The sequence below is a fragment of the Schistocerca piceifrons genome, chromosome 4 (genome assembly GCF_021461385.2).
Source record: "Schistocerca piceifrons isolate TAMUIC-IGC-003096 chromosome 4, iqSchPice1.1, whole genome shotgun sequence".
NCBI lineage: Eukaryota > Metazoa > Arthropoda > Insecta > Orthoptera > Acrididae > Schistocerca > Schistocerca piceifrons.
The window spans coordinates 589,546,271-589,551,243 of NC_060141.1; the positions used below are offsets into that span (position 1 = coordinate 589,546,271).

The 4,973-nt window shown below is 44.8% G+C and overlaps 1 non-coding gene across 1 annotated transcript; it reads left to right on the plus strand.

Annotated features, from left to right (window-relative positions):
* The first annotated feature begins 668 nt into the window (after window positions 1-668).
* On the plus strand, window positions 669-752 carry Trnas-gga. The gene is given in 2 exon segments: window positions 669-708; window positions 718-752. It is a non-coding gene; the product is annotated as a tRNA-Ser (tRNA).
* The last annotated feature ends 4,221 nt before the right edge of the window (window positions 753-4,973 follow it).

Below are 4,973 nucleotides of genomic sequence, written 5' to 3' on the forward strand. Positions count from 1 at the left end.
CCTTCCTCAACCTCCACAGATCCCGAGGAAGCTACTGGTGGTAGTCCCCCCTCTTCCGTCATAACTAGTTGTCCTGCCCACATCAATCTTTTTTTCCTTCATCCTTCGGACAATATCAACTTGTGAGTATAGATCTACCAGTTCCTTGTTTTTGATATCCTCCATTCCAGTGACTGGAGTCGCTCTTGGGTCCAAATAATTCGTTCATATTCTTACAAGCCCAGAGCTCAGGGGTTGTAATATGTCAGAATGACTGAGAGGTATGGTTTGGGAAAAACGGATGATTCACGCCGAAGCGTGCAAAGAAACACAGGCAAGTGTGTCATCGACTTTATTACATCGAAGATACACAGCCGGCCTCGTGCTGAACTCGGCGATGGCGCAGCACATCTTGCGTGTCGGGATCTGTAGCGTCTTCGTCCGGTTCCCAGCCTTGCGGGTGGAGCGATCCTACTAGCGCCACGGCTTAGTGGTGCCACATGCGTCAACTGTGCCCGTGGCTGGATTATGGCGGACTGCTCCCTCAAGCGTGACTAGTGGACCCCATGCAGAGCGGTGAAGCGAAGCATCCGACTGCCGTCATTGTAGTGAGCCTTAGCAGCTCCGGCCGTCCCCCAGTGCCCGCAGACAGCTCTGTACCCGGGAGGCCGCGAGATCGCGCCCCGCCGGCCTGAGTGGCCGAGCGGTTCTAGGCGCTACAGCCTGGAACCGCGCGACCGCTACGGTCGCAGGTTCGAATCCTGCCTCGGGCATGGATGTGTGTGATGTCCTTAGGTTACTTAGGTTTAAGTAGTTCTAAGTTCTAGGGGACTGATGACCTCAGAAGTTAAGTCGCATAGTGCTCAGAGCCATTTGAACCATTTAGTTCGCGCCCCGGGCCTGTCCCTGCGGACGGCAGCTTGCAGTCCGCCAGACGATTCTACTGAGAGAGCGGAGGCTAGCAGCCTTCTCTATCTCCGCGCTGGTGTGGCTCCAAGGTGTGACGTGCCCCGCCACAGCAATGATGGGTCCGTGGAGCGGAGGTTGGAGGTAGCTGCAATGGGGCGATTGGTCGCCAATACCCATCACCAAAACGTCGTCGTTGTTGGCCTGCAACTTAAACAATCGTCATTCCCTCCGGTTCAAGACACAGATAGAATGGCGATACGACAGCCTGATTTGAGCCTTCGGGCTCGCTTATTTATACTTTTCCCTACGCCTCTGGAGGGGACAAATAGAGTGCTCTTTGCTAATTACAACGTCAGCTCTCCTCAGCCGACTTCGGCGCCTGCGCACAGGTCACTAGGTACTGTAAGTGCTACGTATGGATTCTTCACAGCACGTCAGTGACCTGTGCTGTCTTCATTATTTCACATTTGTATATAGTAACCGCAGGGCCATGCCTCCAATCTGTGAGTGGTGTCGTAAACCTGCCTAGCAGATTCGTTTGCAAAATATAAACATCGCCCGCGTCTGCCATCCGATGTGCCAAACGGTCCCTGAACTACTGCCTTCCAGCCATAGCTGTGCGAGACTTATAAGAATTCCCCAAATCCACGCAAGTTCTCATTCGTGGTGCAGCAATATCTTTCTCTCGAAGACTACCAGTTTTTGTTCATCTATTTCTCTTAATGTAAATGTTTCAGAGTCATAGAAACTGCTCTGCTGCACAGCACGCTCCGTAAGCCAAAACATGATCTATCTCACGTTGCGATACTTCCATTCATCTCAATGTCCATTCTATTTAATATTTAAATATTTCTACTATTTTAAAAGTGAATTCATCAGCTATTACCGCGGTTTGATTGTGTGTGTGAAATCTTATGGGACTTAACTGCTAAGGTCATCAGTCCCTAAGCTTACACACTACTTAACCAAAATTATCCTAAGGACAAACACACACACCCACGCTCGAATCTCCGCGGTTTGATTATTGGGTGCCTTGTTCACGACCATATGCTCAGTTTTCTCCTTGCTATTTAGTGACTGTACTTCCCTTGTAATATTTCTGTCAGGACTTGTCAAGAGCTGCAATTTCTCGTTGCTGCCACTTATTAGAACATCATCTTCCGCCTATGCAAGCAGATTTATTGTGATATCATGCAGTTTCTCTCCAGCTTGGTTTACTTTTTGATGTCCTCCGTCTATTTTTTCCCAAAATTAAATTAAAAAGTTTCGGAGATAACGCTTCTCCTTGCCTAAGACGAGTTATGATTTCTTTCCGCTGCAATAGGTTTCCTCTCCGCCTAGATTTATTAAGTTTTGTGTAAAATGAAACACTTTCAGTACACTGGTGGCTGTTGGACTTTGTAGGTTGTCGTATGCGTTCGTAAAATCTACAAAAACCATGTGAATATCAACGTTATAATCCCAACATTTCTCAGTTACCTGTTTGAGTATAAAAAGATGATCCATAGTTGACCTGTTACTTGTGAAACCACACTAATAGTCCGCAGGCTTCCACAGCAGGTGTCGTTTTAGGTATAATTTTGGGTATTGGGCTGCGTCATTGTAACTACTGTCCTGATGAGAACCGCAGTAAGTCGGTCGGAACGTCAGCAATTTAGCTGCTTTTAGTAGTTACGTTGATGCGACCCAATAGCTAAAATTATTTTATTCACATTGATAGTGGCCTATAGCTCCTTCCGCAGTTGGGATCAATCTCTTAAGTAGAGACTGTAACAGAATTTTGTAACTTACATTAAGCAGCGCAATTCCTGTATAATTATCAGGTACCAAAGTGTCGTTTGTAGTACAGGGCATATTACTGCCATTCTCCAGTCTTAAGACAATGTTTCATATTCCCAAATACTCTTTAAAAGTATTATAAATATTTCGACCAGTAGCCGGCCGCGATGGCCGTGCGGTTCTAGGCGCTCCAGTCCGGAGCCGCGCTGTTGCTTCGGTCGCAGGTTCGACTCCTGCCTCGGGCATGGGTGTATGTGATGTCCTTAGGTTAGTTAGGTTTAAGTAGTTCTAAGTTCTAGGGGACTGATGACCACAGCAGTTGCGTCCCATAGTGCTCAGAGCCATTTGAACCATTTTTTTTCGGCCAGTACTGGTTCTCCAACCTTTATTACCTCTTGTGCAATTTGATCTTCACCGAAAGTTTAAATATATTTATGTTTGTCGTATTTCTTCTTCGTCGCTTGTCTCTTTTCTGCTGTCTAGGGTGTCGGGTACCTCAGATGGAAGACACTCAATGGAGTTATCACAATTTAGTAATACTGTGAAGTATTCTGCTCACTGCCTTTCTATTTCATTGTCGCTTGGAGGATGCTCCCCTGCGTGTATTTAACACCTGTTCCTTTTTCCTTATATTTCTGTCTTAATTTCTATACTTTCTGGCACATTTGTCTTGCTCTGTGAAGGATACAGTCATCTTCGGGTTCTCCTATTAGATCCTTGTATTATACGAGTATTCCGCTTCTCCTGCCTTAGTACAGTTGCCGTTTCCTTGTTCATTCTGGTATACCCGTCTTCTAACTCCTCATATCTCATATTTTCTACAACAGAGCGTAGCGCCATTTTTATAACAACTCCTGCAGGACAGTTCTTATGATAATTTTTCAGTAACGTATATTTTAGCAACAAACACTCCCTTGTTTATTCCCCATAGTCGTCACAATAAAACGAAGCGTCATTCGAATGACGAAAAGAAAAATTTTCCTTACACCACGCACACCAGATGAAAGAGAAATTATTACTTTCAGGCACTTCACAAAAATTACTATTTTTATTTAGACAGAACTGCGGTGGAGTAAGAAAATGGTCCTGACCATTCTTCTGCATACTGTGCTGAATGCAAAGCGTATTTAAAGCAATTGGTAAAATGTACCGATGAAAATGATAATGCACAATGATTCGGATTTAAGAAAACTGTTCTGCCGGATAAACCTCGAAGGACACCAATCTATCAGAAATTATATTCACGCATAGTTTACTTAAAGATACCTTCCACAGTAGAAAAAATTCTTTATCGAGAGTCGCATTGATTGTTCCTACTTTCTTTTGGGGAGGGGAGGGTTATCAGTCTAATGACTGATTTGATGCTGTCCGCCACGAATTCCACTCCTGTGCAAACCTTTTCATCTCAGATTAGCACTTGCGACCCACGCCCCCAACTATTTGCCGGGTGTATGCCAATCTCTGCCTTTCTCTACAGTTTTTTCGCTTTACAGCTCCCTCTAGCACCATGGAACTCCTTCCCTCATGTCTTAACAGATATCCCATCGTCCTGTCCCTTCTCCTTGTCAGCGTTTTCCACATAATCCTTTCCGATTCTGCACAGAACATCCTCATTACTTACCTTATCAGTCCACCTAATTTTCAACATTCGTCTGTAGCACCACGTCTGAAATGCTTCGATTCTCTTCTGAATCGATTTTCCCACAGCCCATGTTTCGATACCATGCAATGCTGTACTCCATACGTACATTCTCAGAAATTTCTTCCTCAATAAATAAAAAAAAAAGAAAGAAAAAAGAGGTTCAGATGGCTCCGAGCACAATGGGACTTAACTTCTGAGGTCATCAGTCCCCTATAACTCAGAACTACTTAAACCTAAATAACATAAGGAGATCACACACACACACCCATGCGTAGCGGTCGCGCGTTTCCAGACTGTAGCGCCTAGAACCGCTCGGCCACCCCGGCCAGCATTTCTTCCTCCTCAAATTAAGGCTTACTTTTGATACTAGTAGACTTCTCTTAGTGAGAAATGCTCTTTTTCCCAGTGATAGTCTGCTTTTGATGTCCTGGTTGCTCCGTCCGTCATTGGTTATTTTGCTACCCAGGTAGCAGAATTTCATAACTTCATCTACTTCGTCACCATCAATCCTGATGTTACGTTTCACGCTGTTCTCATTTTTGCTGCTTCCCATAACTCACGTCTTTCTTCGATTTACTCTCAATGCATGTTCCGTTCTCAATAGGTTGTTAATTCCATACAGCATATCATGTAATTCTTCTTCACTTTCATTCAGGATAGCTAT